General features: G+C 35.0%; 1 protein-coding gene across 5 annotated transcripts in view; it reads left to right on the top strand.

Moving 5' to 3' along the window:
• The window catches only part of ZZZ3 (zinc finger ZZ-type containing 3), a 90317-nt gene that overhangs the window by 48872 nt on the left and 20353 nt on the right, over window positions 1–21092 (top strand). The gene's annotated exons all lie outside the window — the stretch shown is intronic.

Genomic DNA, 21092 nt, shown 5'->3' with positions numbered 1-21092 from the left:
ACATGGTTGATGATGTTTTTGTTTTTTAATAAGTTTCATACTATTTAAATGAATTTATAAAATGGAAACAGCCTTGGATATACAGTCCACTTTGATTTATAGTTACCGAACTTTATGAAGTGTCTCTGCCTTCTAGAGAGTGTAGAACAATTAATGATGAGTGATTAGACATCATACAGATAAAGGAAATCTGGCAGGCTAGAAATCTACTTTTATCTTAGTTAATTATACCTAATTTCCAATTACAACTTTTGATTAAAAAAAAAGTGCTTTATGCATCATTTCTTACTTTTGTGACTTAAAGAAATAGATATTACTGTTAATACTATGACAGCTAGTTGTATGTTGTAATTAGCAGATTAGCAAGAATTAGTGTGCTGTATAGTTTACAAAAAGCATTTGAGACAGCTTTTTCCTGATTCTAAATTATAAGGAGAGACTGTATCTTAAAATACTATCAGGTCTCAACCTTTGTGATAAAGGCACTTTTTAAATTAAAGAAGTCAGAGTCCAAATTTATCACAGTTTTGCTTAGATTTTCCTTAAAGTATTCTGGGCAGTAACATATGAATTGGAGCTAACTATGTCTAACCTGAAAGGAGGTATTAACAAACAATGTTTATCATAAATCAGATGAAGACAGGTGTGTGTATGTATGTATGTATATATATATATATATATATGTATATGTGTGTATATATATATATATATGTATATGTATATGTTAATCACCTTTACTCTTTTGAATTAATATCACAATCATTATGTAGGCTATGTAAAAATACAGATTTGAGGACCCTTTGTAATGTTTCTGTTGTAACAATTGCCAGATCTTGGTATGTATCAGATCAAACTATGAATCCCGGTTGTGGAACGTAATCTTTTTGCCATGCATTATAGACAGTTTCCAATTTGTATATGATAATGTGCTGGCCTTCTAGCATAGATCTCTCTTCTGAAATTTTTCCTTGTTTTTTTTATAAATAATATTTTAGTACTGGGTTTAATAGATCATTTTATCTGAGAATTTTATTCATTAATTTGTGGAACTGTTAGCATTTTCATGTATTTGAAATGTTGGAAGTCCAATTTGAGATAGAAAAACAACTCACAAGTGAACTTTCTTTCAATTTGAGATAAGTTGAGTTTTTACCATTAATATTATGTATCAGCTTTTAAAAGTAGAGTTGTTTTATCTCTAGGTGCAAGGAAGCAGAGCGTATGTCTTGGGGAAATACCAAAAACTCAAGAAATGGGCTTTTTTACAAAATGATAGTCTGTTAATTTTAATATTTTCTTTTCATTGTTTCTGTGGCAAAAGAGATGCTGTCTTAAAGCTTTGCTGGTTATTGATGATGGAAAATGTTTTCCCGTTAATTCATTAATGTTACTTTTTGGTAACAGCTCTCCTGATGATTTGAAGGGTGATGTTCCTATACGACAAATGTCTAAAGATAGTGGCCATAAAATTTAAAGAATGATGTTCCATATTCCTAAGCCTTTGAGAGTGAGAGCAATACAGTTTCCTGGGCCCCTTAGATACGCAGAGTCCTTTGAATTTGGATAGTAGTTGCTTTATTAGGAGAGTGTTCTCAAATTAATGCCTCATGGGGTGACTGGGCAAAAGGAAATTACTCCTTGATTTTTTGCCTTGTTCCAAATCTTTTGCAGATAGCACCTTTTGACACTTAACTTTTTTCCCCTAAAGGAAACAAAATCAGGAGAAGTAAGATGGAGAGGGAGCATCTGAATTAATTAACATCTTGGTTAGAGATAATTTAAGGAAAACAGGGAGATGGTGTTTGATCATGTCAGATGTAATCTGTTTCAGTCAAGTCCCTATTTCAATGCTTTTTGTCTAGAGCCAAGAGATGGTTGGATATAATGTTGGCTCTTTTGAACCCAAATTGTCATTGTTAAAAATAGCATCATGATACCTATCTAAGTGCTTTCAAGTCTCAAGTAAATTTCTGGCAGTTTGCAAATGTTGTTAAAAGGCACTTGGGGTAAAGGAAAAAAAAAAAGACTCTTGGGGTAGATGGATTACTATTCTCCTGCACACAGAGGTGTACAAGTATAGTATTTTCTATAATACACAATCAACTATTTGTTTTCTTCTTTATTCTTCTCATGCTGGAAAATGTCTTCAGATGATTGCCTCTTGAAACTAGGAAATGGGCATTGCTCAGCCTACACATGAATACCTCTACCACTAGGGAATGAGTATTTCCTGGTAGCCAGTTTAAAAAAATATATTGTTGATAGAAAACAGTGAGCATGGAATAGTTCTTTGCAGCTAAAAGGACATAGCTCTTCTTTATTCCAGCTGCAACTCTCCTCTAAATTAACATTGATTATTTAATCAGCAACCTTCCATCCTAGCATTCAGCCAGTTATTTATCCATCTTGTTTGCAAGAATATCATATATAGGATATCATATACAGGGATATCACATACAAGTCATCTAATCACTTGTAATGTTTGAAAAGATATTGTATATAGAGTCCTAGTCTTAGACCTGATTCATGGCAATTAGGCCATAGGCCAGAGAATTGAATTTATAGATGTTCCAGGTACTTAGACCCTGTTTCCTCTCTTCTCTAGGACATAAACCTACAGTGTGCTTCTATATATGTATTTTTCCACATGGAAAACTCTACAATGAGCAAGGAACTAAGCAGTATCTTTTTCTATAGCAAGATTCCAACTGTGATTTTACCAGATGTGCCTTCTCAAAGATTAGGGGGTGGGGAATCAGAAGAACATATCTCAAACTCTTTGATCTTCAAGGTTGATGAAATCTGTTACAGTGGTAGATAATAGCTAGTGACTTCCTCCTGCGCGTTAGTAGCCAGGTTGAGATCAGGTATTGAACTGTGGATTGCCCTTTCTGTTTGGGAATTGACCTTTTGCTGATTTTGAATCAAAAGAACTGAAACTGATCTCTAAGTTTGGCTCTGGGGAGAGCAGGTGTGGAAGAGTTTAGGTCCTGGGTTTTAACATTCAGAGCTTGTCTTCCAATTCACAGGGCAATCATGGGAAAATTTTCAGATGAATTTGTATTTTGGTCTGTTGCCTCTGAATTCTCATTGTTCAAGAATACTTCGAAACATATTTGAAGGACCTTGGAGCCCTTCATTTAGGGAACTTGTAGCCTTTCATGAACAGATAGATGGTAAAAAGTCAGATTTAGGTTTCTAGATTCTTGAGGTCTTACAAAAGATTAACTCATTGATAACATTACTAATGTTTGTACCAATTTTTAAATTTCTAGATAATTAAAATATAAGAATAGGATACTTATTGCTCATCTGAGAGTATTGCCCATGTAGTGTACAGGTAAGAATCTTATTTTCAAGCCATATTAAAGAATATTTGCAAGAATGGTAGTTTCAAATTTGGTCCTCTAAAAACATCACTGTACCAAATAATGATGATGTGTCCTTCTGTTGAACCATGCTTAATATGAATCATTTGATATTTTCATCAATTTCAGAAGCCTCATAGAGAAAATCCTCATCAGTTCTTTAGAGTCACTTCCTATGAGACTACTATTAATGATTGTCAAAGTAAATTCTTTCAGGGGGCCAGAAAACTCCAGACCTAGGGATGGATTTTGCTTAGAAAGCACTAAAGGAATCGTCCTGCCCTGGATAAGATAATTTCACATTTGTACTGTGCTTCATAATTTACAAAACAATTTCTTCTAGTTTCTTATTTGACACTCATAACTCAGAAGTAGATAACATAGGTGGCATTGTACAGTCCCCATTTCCTAACAGGACTAAGGTCTTTAGGTTGTTTATTTAAAGTATCAAGATGAATGGCTGGATAGAGATGGGATTAGAGCTTCCGCCATCTACTTGCTAGTCTGAACTACACATGGTTACCTCACCCAATAAGGACATATTCCAAGGACATTCAGGTTTCTAGGTTTAGCTCTCATGGAGCAGATCTTGGGTACTCAGTTTTCAAAATTCTTTAGCCTGAGTTTAAACTCTGTAATTGAAATCATGATTATCTGGTTTTATCTGTCAGAGAATCAGCATTACAGGTAAGTAACCTGTTCTATTTAATGAATGAAATATTTGCATGTTCATTGTAAAAAACATTTTGTTAGTGTGTCTGAGGAACAACTGGCAGGTGTAAACTAGGGAAATAAAACCACGTATAGCTTGAACTTAAATAGCAGATTTGGATAGTTTACAAAAAAAAATACTTTGGGGGAGGAGTTTAGCATGCAGTTACAATAGATGTATTAGAGGCTGCTAGGGAAAACTTATGCTTGGTACGCCTTCTCAATTCATTGGAAAAGGCTGTGGAATATAATAGCCAGATTGGCCCCAGTAGTTTGGCACAAAAATTACTGGGAGGAGGGAGATATCTGTCCCTTAGTGTAAAATTTTGGGTTGTAAGTCACTAATCAAGAACTTCAGTGAATTCTTTGGTTTATTTTTCCTTTGAATATCAACATTTTAAATTTGAAACCTAATGTCAGTGGTTTCCAAAAGTGATTCTCTGCTATAATCTGACTATATTTGTACTCAAGTATAATTTAACTTTTTCTTGATTTAGGGTCGGTCATCTTTGCTGAACAGGTTATATACAGTGATACTTTCTGGCAAAACAGAATAGGTCTGTTTTCGCCTATGTTAAATGATTTGGGCTTCTCTGTTTTTTTATGTTCTTAAAGTTTGGCTTCTTTTCTATGTTCTTTTCTAAGTTCTATGGCATCTTATAATTTTCTTCTTTTTGTTGGCTTTCATTAGTCACTTGTGCTGTCTGGGTACCTTCCTCTAATAACTAATGGCATCTTCCCTTCTAATTGACTGCTTTTAGTTTTCTTTACACATGGAAATCAGAATAATAAAGCTTGTCAGAATTATGATTCTTGAGTGATACACTGAGTAATTTCTCTTTGAATACATAGATAAGCATTAGTGTGTGGGATGTTTGTTTTGTGTGTTTTCTTGTTTGCTTTCTGGTTTGGAGGCTGAGTCTTATGTAAGTTACCAAATATCTAAATTCTGAATGGAGAAACAATAGTTGTTTCTTTATATGTGGCAATAAATGCTCAGTAGCAATAAAACGCATCTAAAACAGTTAACAAATATTTGAGACTTAACGGAAGCTTAGCCTTTAGTTGCAGGAACTTTCAGTAATTTTTATAGTAGGCTAAAGATGTATTTTTACGTATTTCCTAGACAGACTAGTATACCACATATACTTTTCTGTTATGATTCATGTTATCAGATAAAATGTATAGTAATTAATGGGAAGATCTATCTTGTGACATTTCTACCTGTCTCTCCCTCTCCTCCCTCCCCTTCCCACATCCCTTCCTCCTGTGGGGTCTATTTACCGCAATTTCTTTTACATTGTTATGGAAAGCTACTTCTACTTGTCTCTTTAATCTTTGATATTAACATAGGGCAATTTGTAAAGTGGTGAGTGGAGACTTAATTCGTTCAGGGCTCTCTCAGTAGGCAGAATTCTCTATAGTTTACGATTTAATTTTCATTTGTCTAGTAATATTTGTGTGGTGGACATTGTAAATATGTTATTGAAGGTCTGGATTTTGTTCTCTTTCTTTAAAGTGTTGAAATTTGTTTTAACAGGCAGTTAACTTACTTGATAATAAGCTTAATGCTAGTAAGGCTTGTTCTTTTATCTCTGTTAAGGGGATGTTCAGAGTAGCCTATATTCTAGGTTTAGTTTACTTCTATAGCATGGCCTTTCTGGTGTCTCATTTAAAAAGGTCTTCGCTCTGGCTGTTTGAAGCCTGAATGACTCGAGCTTCCTGAGAACGAGTAGTTGTTCAGTGTCCAGCTCCTTGATAGTTGTTCTTTGCTTTGTCCTGTGGAATCACATGTTTTACATGTGCAACTTTATATTCAACCCAACACTCAAGGGGACCTCTATACAGATTTCTGTCTTGTTCTGTTTTGCTTCTTCCTCGTCGGTACTCTGTCCCTCACATTCCAGCTGCCTCAGCTTCCCCAAACCCTAGTTTTGGTCTGTGCTCATCAAGACCTGCTCCGTAGTACTGATGTAGAAAGGGAGTGTGACGACACGGCTTGTCTCGATGGTTTGCCCTCTCTCTCAGCTCACAGCCTTGCGCTGCCTGTTGTCCAATGTCTAACAATGATCGTTTCTATATTTTCTCCAGTCTTCTCACTGGGTATGGCAGGAGGCTATTTGGTGTTAGTTATTCTGTCATGACTGGAAGCAAAAGTCTCTGATTTGATTTTAAGATGCATTAGGTATGTTTTCTTCTCTGACACTTATCCCCAGTCTGCAGTTGGACCATTTGGAGATTATTTTTTGTTGACATTTTGTTTGACTGAGGGCTAGTCTTTATACCCTAAAACCTAGTTTAAGCAACTTTTTTTCTAAGAAGCTGAAGTCAGAGAAATTGGAATAATGCCAATTTAAATTGAAGAATGAAGGTAAACAAGACTGACTGCTTTAGCTGTGTCGATGAGGTGTTGCTTTGGTTGGAGCAGAAGTAAAAATTCACTTACTGGTTCAGATACAATTCATGAGAATGTGTAAAAGAGAAAGTGACACAAGGAGATGTGCAACAAAGTTTACTAGATTTGAAATCGTAACAGTAAGAGATTAAGGAATAAATGTATCTGCAATTTAGTTAGCTTTTTTTCTTTGACTCTGGGTTTTTTTGCTGGACCAAATTTGCTGTATTATATTTTTAGAAAGCCGTGGTGAACATGCTTTTTTTATGACTATCACTTTAATCCAGTTTCTTATAATGTTTTTTCCCTTAAATAAAATTAAATGTAGAGTATTTTGCAGAAATTTATTTTCGCTGGTACTGTAATTTTTTACCATTTGTATTAAGTTGGAGAACTTCAGCTTTTTTTGTGTGCCTATTTTCACTTGTCCTACATTTTCCTTCCCCTTAATTTTTAAATGTATTTTTAAAATCATATTTTAGCCAACAGTTCTCAGACTATAACAGCATAAGATTATTTTGTTATGTTTACACTTTTAGTTGGAGGGAAAGGGTCATGCTAATAGTTTATTGGCAATGCAGCTAAAAAGTGAGATTGACAAGAAGATCACAATTAAAACCTAAAATATATTTTTAATAACATTTCAAAGCATGGATGTGGAGTCAAGTTAAATGAAACAAGTGTAATTTACGTCATAAGTAGTGTTTAAGTCACCCGTCATCATGTTTTTATTTTTAAAATGCTGTCTCATTTAAACCTAGAATCTCAATATTTAAAAAAATTTTTATTTGTAAATTATTTACAAAGGTTGGACTAGATACAAGGAGGGCTCCAGTCCCCTTCATTACCATTTTTAGCCGGCAGTATGAGTCTGGGTAAATGTCTAACTTCTGTGGTTGTTATTTTTTTTCATCTATAAAGAAAAATTGGTGTGATTTGATTTGTGTAATTCTAATTAATGGTTTACATAATATGATTTTGAATTCTCTTTCTCTGCTCTTCCCCTTACATTTGGCACTGCTCAGGCTTCAGTTATTAACTTTCTATTTCCCACCAGTGTTATCAATTCAACTTTATTTCTTTATTCTCAGTGCAACTTTCTTAAATTTAGGTCACTAACATCTCTTTGCTGGATGACTGGAAATGCTTTCTTACTTGCTTTCTGTGGTGCTCATGTACTGTTTCCCCAGTGGACTCCTCTACCGTAATGGGAGTAAGTGTCCTTAGAATAAAATCCACTCTTTAAAATGCATTATTGCATGATTTTTAAACATTCTCTTATCTTCCCAAGACCGGTTAAGTTTTGCTGGTGTGCTCTCTCATACCAAATTATAATTGCCTGTAAACATATACAATACACCTCACGCTCTTGGAGGAGCCTTGTCTTTCTAGTTGGTTGGTGTATCATCGGAGAAATGTAAAGCCTGATCCTGCTTTGAAAATGTCAGAAAAAATTAGCATGCTCTTCATAGTAGACATTTTTTATACCATTAGTTTGACTTTTAAGATTCTGAATTTAATGAGTTGATATTAATGATTTCCTTTTTTTATATTAAAAAATCTAGATTTTAGATTTCCAAAAGAAAATACATGAATAAACTACATAATCATTCATAGTTCACTAAACTCAGGAACTGGGGAGAAATAATGGGGTAGCATAGAAGTGTGTGTTTCATGACCAGGGATGGTTTTCTGAATATATTACCTGAAGGTAAAATAATGTTTTTACCTGACTATATAAAATATAAGCTCGGATGTTAATAGCAGACCCCAAAGAAAGGAACTTACTGTGTTATAAAACAAGCTTACATGTTTATTATGATTGGTGTGTTTTCAAATATGTTTTTACTATCTAGAGTTTTGCCAAAGACTTTGTTTTATTAAAATTTGTTGGGGTGACAATTGTTAGTAAAGTTACATAGATTTCAGGTGTACAATTCTGTAATACATCATCTATATTTCATTTTGTGTGTTCACCATCCAGTCAGTTCTCCTTCTGTCACCATGTATCTGACCCCATTTGCCCTCTTTTAAAATCCCCTCCCCCCTTACCCTATGGTAACTGCTAAACTATTGTCTGTGTCTATGAGTTTTTCTTTCTTCATTTGTTTGTCTTGTTCTTTTGTTGTTTTCAGTTTTATATACCACATATCATTGAAATCATATGGTTCTCTACCTTTTCTGTCTGACTTATTTCGCTTAGCATAATAATCTCAAGATCCATATTGTTGCAGATGGTGCTATTTTTTCTTATGGCAGAATAGTATTCCATTGTGTATATATACCACAACTTCTTTATCCATTCATCTATCGAAGGACACTTCGGTTGTTTCCATGTTTTGGGCACCGTAAATAAAGCTGCAGTGAACATTGGAGCACATATGTCTTTATGGATAAATATTTTCAAATTTTGGGGGTAAATACTCAGCAGAGGGATTGCTGGGTGATATGGTAATTCTATTCTTAATTTTTTGAGGAACCTCCACACTGCCTTCCATAGCAGCTGCACCAATCTGCATTCCCACCAACAGTGTATGAGGGTTCCTTTTTCTCCACAGCCTCTCCAACACTTGTTACTATTTGTCTTGTTGATGATAGCCATTCTAATTGGGGTGAAGTGATATCTCATTGTGGTTTTCATTTGCATTTCTCTGATTATTAGTGATGTTGAGCATTTTTTTATGTCTGTTTGCCATTTGTATGTCTTCTTCAGAGAAATGTCTCTTCAAGTCCTCTGCCCATTTTTTAATTCTGTTGTTTTTTTTGTTGTTGAGTTATATGAGTTCCGTATATATTTTGGATATTAGCCCCTTATCGGAGGCGTTGTTTGCAAAAATCTTCTGCCATTTGGTTGGTTGCCTCTTTATTTTGTTGATGGTTTCTTTTGCTGTGCAGAAGCTTTTTAGTTTGATATAGTCGCATTCATTTATTTTAGCTATTACTTCCCTTAACTTAGGAGTCAAATTCATAAAATGCTCTTTGAACCCAAGGTCCATAAGTTTAGTACCTATGTTTTCTTCTATGCAGTTTATTGTTTCAGGTCTTATGTTTAGGTCTTTAATCCATTTTGAATTCATTTTGGGACACGGTGACAGATAGTCTAGTTTCATTGCCAATAGACTTTAGAAAGCACACAGATTGCTAAGAATTTGGTTGGGGTTGTCTTTATTGACTTGAAAGAAAATATATGTACCTGCCTATTTCTGTCTTATGATTTAAATATTTTCAATGGGGGCTATTACTCAGTTTTCTCTGTATAAACTTAAAATAGATGCTAAAAATGATTTAAAAAGACAACACATGTCATGTGCTTTTTCAAGTTGTTGTGAAATGATCATATACAGACACCTTAACAGACAGATACGTAGTTTGCCTGTATTTGAGATGTGTTGCCTGTTAGAGTATTAGTTTATAACTAGAAATTATTAGCTTGTCTCTATTAATAGAAACTTTTGTTGTCTTTGTAATTCCAGAACAGAAGGTGAACTTTTAGATGTTACAGTGGATTGTTTCTTATAATGCATGATCTAAAACTCAGGAATAGGGAAAATACTGACTGGTGGGGATTTTTTCTAGATAATTGTACAACTTTTTAAATATTGACCACAATATAGTTGCATTCAGCTTCCTACTTTAAAAGGGAAAACTCAAGAATTCTGTGAATAGATTTAGAAAAACAGGTATCGTACTAGGAACAAGTTGAGGTTTTAAGGTTGATTGCCACAAGAAATCGGGAGTCTTTACGGAGGGGGGGGGATTTTTTTTTAAGGAAATGTGGATTAAAATAAAAAATTACTGACACATTCTTTAAAAAATTCCCTGTGAAAACCTTTGTATGGTACTTCAAAAGGTATTCAATTTGAATACAATTTGAATATAAGGTATTAATTTCCAGTAGTTTAGTAAGGAGCCCCTTTAGGTTATTTAAAAAACCGACAAGGGAAATGATTACAAGGTCAAGGTAGTCAGAGCTTGTTTTAGTAAGAACTTGTTGGTTGCAGAAATCAGAAACCCATTCAAACTATTTCAAATAAAAAAGGTTTATTTTAAATAAATATTAGACAATCTTATGAATATCCAAGGTCAGGAAAATAAAGCCTAACCAGGCGTCAAGAAATTGTAACCTGTCAGCATTTAAACTTACACCCTTAACCTCTGCTTCTCTTTGTGCATTGCAGACTGGTTTTTCTCTTCTTACTAATGTTTTTTTTTGCACACTTTTCCCGATAAGTTCAGTTTGCAAATGGTAGTGGCTTCCCACTGTGCTTATCCTGATCCCAACTCTACATAACCTTTCTTTTCCAGAGCCTCTTCACATTCTCCAAAGAACCTGATTATTGACCATTCAATAGATTGACTCACCTGGGTCAGGTTTGCATCTCTGACAAAATTAGCAATGGTTGGGGGTGGGTATAGTGGGGTGGGGTGAAGTGGAAAAGCAGAGTCTGCCTGGGCTTATTCTTGCCCCAAGGATGTCATCCAGAAAAGAGGTTGGTAGGAAGTGTAAGCTGTCAAAACATGCCCATTATAGACCATTTTGTGTTTTGGGTCAAAATGTATTCTTGACCAGTAATAGAACCCTTATACCTTGCTAGTGGAATGTAAAATGAAATGGTGTGTCCATCGTGGAAATCATTTGTTGGTTTCTTGATAAATAAAACATAAAATTACCATATGATCCAGCAATTCCACTTTTAGATGTAGACTGAAAAGAATTAAAAACAGGTATTAGAATAAAAAGTTGCACACAAATGTTCATGGCAGCCCTCTTCATAATAGTCAAAAGGTGGCAACAACTGAAATGTCTGTAAACGGATGAACGGATAAACAAAAGGAGGTATTGTCAATGCAATGGAATGTTATTCAGCCATAAAAAGCAATGAAGTACTTCTGCATATTACAACATGGATGAGTCTTGAAAACATTATGCTAAGTGAAAGAAGTCAGACACAGCAGGTCACACATATGTGATTTTGTTTATATGAAATATCCAGAATAAGCAAATTTGTAGACAGAAAGCAGATTAATGGTGGCCAGGGGCTGATGGCTGCACAACATTATGAATGTACTAAATGCCACTTTATTTAATTGTATGCTTTAAAATGGGTAAAATGGTGAATTTTAACACAATAAAAAGAATGTAAAAAAAAAAAGAAGTATGGGTGAGGTATGTGCATACCAGGGATGCTTGAGATAATCCAATGGGAGACAGGAAGAAAATGCTATTTATATGTATTATTCCTCAGTCATAAAAATTTCTGGGGCAGCCGGTCAGCTCAGCTGGTTAGAGCACTGTGCTCTTAACATGGTTGCTGGTTCGATCCCCACACAGGACACTGTGAGCTGCGCCCTCCACAACTAGATTGAAACAACTACTTCACTTAGAGCTGATGGGTCCTGGAAAAACACACTTAAATAAACAAAAGTTAAAGAAAAAAAAGAATTTCTGGGGTTCTTTGTTTATGTTTATAATGTATATAATAAACATAGTAAAATGTATAATTTGTAAGTACATATATTAGAAGCATGTGCCACAAATTTTATTTTTTTAACCATAGAGGTACTTAGTGTAAAAAAATAAGGGAAATCATTGTTTGTAACAAGGAAAGGCCAATTATTGATAAATAATTAATTTTTTGCTTTAGTATTTAAGGGGAGTTTTTAAAAGATGTTACCAGATTATCTCTTGAAGCAGAAAGGTCATAGAATCCTAATATATTTAAAGAAACTAGAGGGCTCAGCTGGCATTCACTTAGCAGTCTTGAAAATAGCTTGGGTTGCTTTTAGCCAAATTGTATGACCTATTATAATTGGACATTTTAAGTATGACTATTATTCCTAAGAAGATCACCAAAGGTTCTTGGGAGTTAGAGACTTGTGAATATTCTTCATACTGGGAAGCTGGGAAGCTAATAATACCAATGATAATAAATACAAATACTGGGTATTTAAAGAAAACTCAGCTATTTGGGGGAAATTACGGTTTTTGCAAGGTCAGAGATCGAAGCATGCCTGGCCAATTAATGAGAATTCTTTAAGAGAGAAATGGTTATTAAGATAAAAAGAATTCAGAGTACATAATGTATGTAGACTTTAAAGCCCTTGGGGAGGTTCCATTTTATTATGGTTATGTCCTTTTTAATATGTGATTAAAAAGAAATAGTTAATTTGAGTGGGTTATATTAGGTTATATTAGGTAGCATGTGACTATAAGGTACTATTCTGATTTGCTAAGCTTTATTAAAAAAGCAAAAAGAAGAACATTTTTCACCTTAGAGATATCAGTGTGCCTCCCTTTGCTGGACTCAACCATCATTGTGCAAAATATTTTTGGAACTCAACTTTTGGAACAGTTTGCAGAATATTCTCAGCAATTCTTTTTAAAAGATATTTAATTTTTACTAAGATTCTTAATCAAGTTTGGTGTAGAAATATAACATGGAGAATATATATTCTTTGTGTCACAAGTAAAATTATGAACGACATGATATTCTTGCATCCCTCACTCACCTGAATTAAATGTGACTCATAAGCTTGGTTCTGAAGAATTTCAGAACAACTCTGTAGCCATTTTGCATATGCACCATTTATCACAATACAGAGTGGAGCAGTTGTTAATTTAGCTATCTTCTTTCTTAGATTGTGAGTTTCTTACAGCGAGGGACAAAGTTTATTGTACGTGCTACAGTTTCTCTGCATTGATTTAATCATTGCCATCCCTGTTAAAAGATTCAGAATATTTTGTAGATTTTTTTCCCTCTGTCTCATTTTTCTAATCACCACAGTAAGAAATTCTGTGAAATCGTACTGTTCATAGGCCACCCTCATTGATTATATTCTGTAATTCTGCAGCTGTTTAATTTTGAGTGACCCCTGACAATCCCAAGTTCATTTACTGTGATGGTGGTACTGCCATTTTTGTTGTTGTTGTTAAATAGAAAGAAGGTTTCCTTGAATTATTTGGTCTGCTGATCATCAGTTATGAAAGCAAAGAGATTTGAAAGAGGGAACACCAGTGTGGAGGCTGATGGCCCTGAATACCTCTGCTGTTGCCGCCATGCTGTGTAGCCTTCATTCCTGTCACCATTCATTAGTGCTGCTTTGAAGAATGAATGTGCTTTTCACATTTGATTCACTCATATTAGAAGTGGATTATAACTTTGGCTGTGGTTAGAATCTGAAGTTTTATTTTTATTTGAAAGTAGATAAACATGAATATTGTGTAGGGTTTGTAACTGCGTGCTAGGCACCTGCTAGGCTCCTCTCATTGTATAAACTCTGTCCTGTCATAACACTGTACTCCTGATTTTTACATCCACTCATCCTCCTTACCTTTACTTCTTTGCTACTTTAGGAGGAAAATGTGGTAGTTAATGGATCATTTAATTAATGAATGGCTAGGATAGATCTAGAGTCCAGTGTGGTGGGAGTCAACTCCTAGGAGTAGAACCGGCGGAGCTAGTATGCTAATTGTTCATGTAACCTAACCTGGCTTTTATTCTTCTCTTTGAAGTTAGAGGTAAAGCAAAATTCTTTGTTTACTATTATGACCCACTAGATAAAGAGATTTATTCTAACACTTTACAATTGGTGTAATGATAATGGTTTTAGAAACTTTTTATATCTCTCAATTTATAGGTATGAAAACCTAGCCCAAAAAAAATGAGTCCATGTTCAAGATTTCAGAATTAGTGGCAGAGTTGCCACTTGTTCCATGTATTTTTGACTCTCAGATCAGGCATTTTCTATTCTTGATTCCTTACAAAACTTTTAAATTCATTTTTGTGTGTGTGTGTGTAACAGTCCTGAGGGTATGTTAGTCAAATTTCACTATGTAGCACTTTTTCTAGGATGAGTTTGTGAACTGCAGAACTAGTTTTTTAAATGGACTTTATTTTTTAGTACAGTTGTAGTTTTACAAAAAAATTAAGACAGTCCAGAGAATTCCCATATATTCTGCACCCAGTTTCCTCTATTAATGCCTTACATTAATATGTTATAATTAATAAACTGGTACATTACTATTAACTATGCATAAAATATAGGTCCACACTTTATTTAGAGTTCCTTAGTTTTAAATTAATATATTTTTTTCTGTTCTGGAATCCCATCTAGGATACTATATTACATTTATTTGTTTTTTTGTTTGTTTGTTTGTTTTTTGTCTCCTTAAGCTTCCTTTGGCTGTGGCATTTTCTGAGAATTTCCTTGTTATTGATGACCTGGGCAGGGATACTGGTCAGGTTTTATAGATTTCTCTCTTCTGGAATTTAATGTTTTCCTGATGGTTAGAATGGGGTTGTAGGGTTTTGGAATGAAGATCACAGACATGAAATGCCGTTTTTATCGCATCATAACAGGTATATACTATTAATACGATTTATTGCTATTGATGTTGACCTTGATCACCTGCTGAGGTAATCTTTATCAGGTTTCTCCACTGTGAAATTATTCTTCCCCCCCTATTTCCATACTGTATTCTTTGGAAAGAAGTCACTATGCACAGTCCACACTTAGGACTGGCAAGTTATGTTCTACCTCCTTGATGGCAGACTATCTGTATAAATTATTTGGAATTCTTCTGCGTGAGACTTTCTTTTCATTTTTTTCTTTTCATTCATTTATATTAGCATGGACTCAAACATTTTTATACGTTGGATTATAATTTAGTATACTTTATTTTGTTGCTGAAGTTGTTCTAGCTTTGGCCATTGGGAACCTTTCTGTGGGCTCCATCAAAGTGGTGTATTTTTGTTGCGGTTGTTTTTGGTATTTTTTGTTTTGGTTTGTTTTTTGTGCTTTTCTTTTTTTAACAATTTCTTTCTCTCACTTCAAAATGCTCCAGGCTCATCTTGTATATTTCCTGCCCCTGTTCTAGAATCAGCTGTCTCTCCAAGGAACCCTGCTCCCTTTATTTGAGAACAGTGTTAGAAACCAATACTTGGGTATTTTGTGTGAGGATTGCTACTAGGGGCAGTTGTTTCTTCTATTTAGCTGTCTCAGCTGACAGAGCAATAAAATATATATGTATATACTAACCTGTGTGTGTATACATAACTATAAATATTTATATAGAAGTATTTCTATATCATACTTGACCTGCCTTTGTGCTTTTTCTTGCACTATTCTACCGTGTGTCCCCGAAAATAAGACCTAACCAGCCCATCAGATCTAATGCGTCTTTTAGAGCAAAAATTAATATAAGACCCGGTGTTATATTATATTAAAGACCTAGTCTTATATTATAATAAGACCAGGCTAGGTCTTATTTTCGGGGAAACGGTACCTAGTATATGTTAACCTCCTCTAGCCTTTCCCATTAAATACTGCATCTTTTTCAGAATTTAACTTGGTTTTACTTTTTATATGAAATATTGGTTGGATGTCCCAGGAATGATCACTTTGTTCATACCATGCTTATGTACTCATCATGGTTTAGCCAACTTTACATACAGCTTGGACAATTAAGTTCGCAAACTTGTTGCAACGATGTTGCTAAACTTTTCTGACATCAGAGGGATTATTCACTATGAATTTGTACCAACAGGGCAAGCAGTTAATCAAGCTTACTATTTGGAAGTGCTGAAAAGGCTGTATGAAAAAGTTAGACGACCTGAACTTTTTGTTCATGGCTCTTGCATCACGACAATGCACCAGTTCACATGGCACTGTCTGTGAGGGAGGTTTTAGCCAGTAAACAAATAACTGTATTGGAACACCCTCCCTACTCACTTGATCTGGCCCCCAATGACTTCTTTCTTTACCCAAAGATAAAGGAAATATTGAAAGGAAAACATTTTGATGGCATTCAGGACATCAAGGGTAATACGACGACAGCTCTGATGACCATTCCAAAAAAAAGAGTTCCAAAATTGCTTTGAAGGGTGGACTAGGCACTGGCATCAGTGCATAGCTTCCCAAGGGGAGTACTTCGAAGGTGACCGTAGTGATACTCAGCAATGAGGTATGTAGCACTTTTTCTAGGATGAGTTCGCAAACCTAATTGTCCGACCTTGTGTGTTTTTCTCTTACAGTAACTTAATCATTATAATTTTAAATTTTAGGCATTGACTAGGAATCTTACGAGCTTTCTTGTCAATATTTAAGAAACTACCAGTATACACATGCACACCCTCTTACCTAAATTGTGATGATCACGAGGGTAGGGCTGCATGTTGATTATACTGTGCTCTTCAGAATGGCTGATGCAGTGCTATGTACAATGAGTGTGCTTGGTGTTTGAATGGGTTCATACAAGTTCAGACTAATACGTATTTTTGAGCAGCGACTTCACACTTTAACCTCATAATTGAACTTAGGATCAGCTGGGAGGCTCACAATTTTTTGTACCTCTTAAGGCAAGTTCATGCCATCCTGTACTTGTCTGGTTTTGTAGTTCAATTCCAGATTTTTTGTTTATGTGGTTAAATTTCATCTTGTCTAATAGTCTACCTTGCTTGTTATTTTGGGGCGAACGGAGGTCAAACCATTTCACTGAGGGCCTTCATGGGAGGGTCAGAGGACTAGGAAGACAGCGAGCTCCGACGTCCTGGCCTGGGTTGGGATCTTCCCAGCTTCCCAGCTGCTGAAAGCTTGCTTGTTATTTTTTTAATCCTGGCTTTTTCATCTACTATCCTTCTCAGTATTTGCTATCCTTCTCAGTTTTATGTCATCCATGAATTTGGTAAGTATACCTTTGCCTCTTACGTGTGTATCTAAGTCTTAGGTGTTAAAACAGATAGAGGCTATATGGACCTTTAGCATCCCTAAAGGACTCACAGGAGCACACATGCCACTACAATAGTGTTCTGTATACAGTGGTTTAACCACTGAAAAGTCATCCATCCAAACAACTAATTCAGCTCATATTTTCTTTTGTGTTTTTTGTTTGTTTTCATCTATATGTCTCTTGAACCTTAATATGCTATGGGACAGTACCGAAGAAGTAGAAAAATGGCTCTCCTCTCAAGGATCTCACAATATAGTAAATGAGACAACATATTTTAAAAACTAGAGTGATAGGAGTACCTAAAAGTTCCTGCCTTCAGGAAGTGTACTATTGAATGACCTAGGGACAACCAATCCCTTCATAAACCACAGCCATTATATTCCCGGTAATTTCTTTTTGGAAGTAACTTCTGTTGAGAAAAAAGCCAGTAATGTATTGTGAGTAGACATTACCGTGTTTCCTCAAAAATAAGACCTAGCCGGACAATCATCTCTCGTGCGTCTTTTGGAGCAAAAATTAATGTAAGACCCGGTCTTATATATATTATATTATATTATATTATATTATATTATATTATATTATACCCATTTTTCTTATAATAGAGTAAGACTGGGTCTTATATTAATTTTTGCTCCAAAAGACACATGAGAGCTGATTGTTTGGCTAGGTCTGATTTTCGGGGAAACACGGTATGAAGTAAGGGAAACTTAATCCCTTAGATCTTTTTAAATACCTTCCTCTCTGAGAGCAGTTACTTGGCATAACTTCTTGCTATGGGAAGAGCTGATAAAACCAGGTCTTAGACATAATTCTGTATGAAGAAAACAGTGATTTAATGTTGTATTTCTATATACAATATAAAGTGAGTCCATTTTTAACTCAGGAAGAATGTATGATAGTAAGTGACTAAGGTTGAACAAGTATCTTACAATGCTAGAATGTTTCACTTTGAAAAAAAGCTTTTGCAGTCACTTCCCTGGTCTATTCTTCTCGTTGTATAGCTGAGGAATCTAAGACCTAAGGTTTAATGACTTGAATAAGTCTCCATAGTTAGTTGCTGATAGAGCTGGGACTTGAGCCAGCACTCCTATGTGAGTCTTAAATAAAGTTCTAAAAAAGTAGAAGTGATCTCTAACATTTCTTTCCTAGAAAACTTTCCCTTTAAAAAAAAATTGTGCCATATCTCATGCATATAAGAATAATGAAATATTTACATACAGAGTAATTATGAAATCAAACAACTTATAATTGTTTAACGAGGATGCAGATTAGGAAATACAGTATTGACAGCACTGCAGGAGTCCCCTGTGACAAGTTCCCCCGTCACAGCCCCTTCCTCTTCTTAGAGGTAACCACCATCTTACTTTTGTAAAAAGCTTTCTTTACTATTTTAAAAGCTTTTACCACCTCTGTACATATTCCTAAACAACAAAGTTTACTTTAGTTTTGAACAATACTGCATTGTACTCTTTTGTGATACATTATGTTTTTGACACATTGATGGGTTGATATAAAGAGATGTGGTTTGTCCATTTTCATTTCTATACAGTGTTTCATTGTATACCTATACCACAGTTTTCTATTCTGCTTAGATGGACATTTGGGTTGTTTCCGAGTTTGGGCTGCTGTAAGTATATGTTGCTGTGTATACTCAAGAGTTTCTTGAGCTTCCATACTTGCATATGGGATGTCTGGGTCTTGAGGTATGTGCATTTTCAGCCTTACTATTAATAGTGAATTACACAGGGAGGTATTCTAGTCCACTCTGAGAGGCCTGTTTGCTTTCTGTTCACCTGTATTCCCAGGGTGTAGTCCTTTAAGATCCCAGGCCAAAGCATTGGCTGGTTTCCCAGAGCCTCTACTCTTGGTAGGCCCTAGACTCCAACTTTCATCTTCTACTGTTTTAAGGTATCAGAAGCACTGCTCAGCTTCTCAGTTGCTTCTTCTGGGTCAGTAAATTGTCCTTGGGCAAAAGTGCCCCAAAACATGTTTTAACTTTCTGGTTTCCATCTTCTCGGGGATCTTCACCTGGTAATACCTCATGATTCTGTTAGCTCATCGATGCTTTTAAGAGCTTTTAAATATTTTTTTTCAGCTTGTCTTCAATGAAGGTTTTGTTCAAAATTTGCATAGTCTACCTTTTCAAGAAGTAGAAATAATGTTCCCACTGAACTTTTAGTTTTGTTATATTTTTTAAAATTTGAATTTTCTTCCTTTTCAAAGCTACATACTCAGTTTTTGTAGTTTTCTGCATATTCAGTTTTTGTAGTTTCCTATGCCCTGTAGCTATTTTTAAGCTTGTCTTTAATTGTTATTCTTTGTGTCTTGCTTTCTTACATGGTGGGTAATTTTTAAATGTGAGCTGTTCACTTTCTTTGGAAAATTATTTATTGGTTATCTTTGAGGCCTACAATGAAGATGTATTCCTCCAGAGAAAAGTTGCGTTTTCTTCTGTAGGTATCTTGGTAGGGGTGGGGGTGTTTGTACCAGTCCAAAAAAAAACACTGCTTAAACTATAGTCATGGCTTCAGTTCTTTAGGATACTTAAGTAATAAGATTTGGGACAGCAAATATGTACAAGGACTGTCTTGTGATAATAGCTTTTTATGGTTGAAATTTTTATCTGCTTTTCCCGTTATTTCCAAAGCAACTCTCCTGTGGGATGGAAGTGAGGGGTAGGGTTGCGGCTTGATGGAAGAAGGTCTGTTAGACTACCTGCCTTGGCGACTTTGTCTTCTGTTCCCTGGCCAAGTGAAATAGACAGTTGAGCTCAAGCTTGCATGCTTCAGTACCTGCCCTCAAGGGCAAAGCAGTTTTGTGCTGTTTGACTCTCCCATTTATACCTTCATTTAGCTTTTGGCCTGTTAATAAAAATTCTTAGTATCTTATTGGTGCTTCCATGCTTTTAAAATTAAAAGCACATGGTATTTTTTTAAATTGTTTTTAATTCAGTTGTACTTTCAGTTGTACTTTTAATTTAGTTGTACTTTCAGTACAGGGTTGAGCTTTATACCTAGAAACACAGTATCAGAAGCTGAGAGGTATTAGGTTTTGTCTTAGCACAGAATATCATAAAAAGCTTTTTAATCATACTCTAATGACTTCTGCATTTTTATAGAGAGTAAGTAAAGAGATCATTTGTGAACTATTTATAGAATTACTGAATTTATAGATCCTGTAGTTTCAGTGTTTGAAACCCTTCATGAAGGAAGAGAAAGTATCAATTATACAGTTCCTCTTTCACCAAATAGATAATTTTTTTAATATGTATGCTTCTCACCTAAAAATAATTTCTGTTCAATCATGTATACACCTAATGAACTCAGTTTTTTGCAGAAAGGAGAAATATCACACTTGATTAAAATGATGGCCTAATTAAAGTAGATTGAGGAATCTCCCCCACCCCGATTATTTTACACTGGTAAATTGTTAGGATGGAATTTGTTATTGCTTAAAATGGCCTAATTGTTATTCTTGCGAACCAGTTCACTTTACATAGTTTTGTCCTGTTGAAAATGTAATCTAATATGTATCTTGCTCTTCTTTCTCTTATTTCCGTCTCACAAGTGCATACATGTGTGCATTTGTGTCTTACAGTGTTGAACTAATATATTTATTCTTCCATCACCTTATGTCCTCTAGTTTTTTCCAGTGGATTTAATCAAGGTCAGTATTCATAGGCTAATCAAGCTGCTCATTGCCAGTAGCAAACCATAATGAGTAGCTTCTTTATTACTCAGTTTTTATTTAGGAAAATTATAAAACTCAGAGAAGTTGAAAGAATTATATGATGAGCGTCTGTATGCCCTTTGGCTATATTCAACTTAACATTTTGTGACATTTGTTTCTCCCTGTTTTCCTTTCCCCTCATCCTCCTCCCTGCCCCACA

Source organism: Rhinolophus sinicus, chromosome 14, assembly GCF_057876585.1.
Source record: "Rhinolophus sinicus isolate RSI-liver-muscle chromosome 14, RSI-T2T, whole genome shotgun sequence".
NCBI lineage: Eukaryota > Metazoa > Chordata > Mammalia > Chiroptera > Rhinolophidae > Rhinolophus > Rhinolophus sinicus.
The sequence above is the reverse complement of the archived record's forward strand: the minus strand, read 5'-3'. Positions and strand labels throughout refer to the sequence as shown.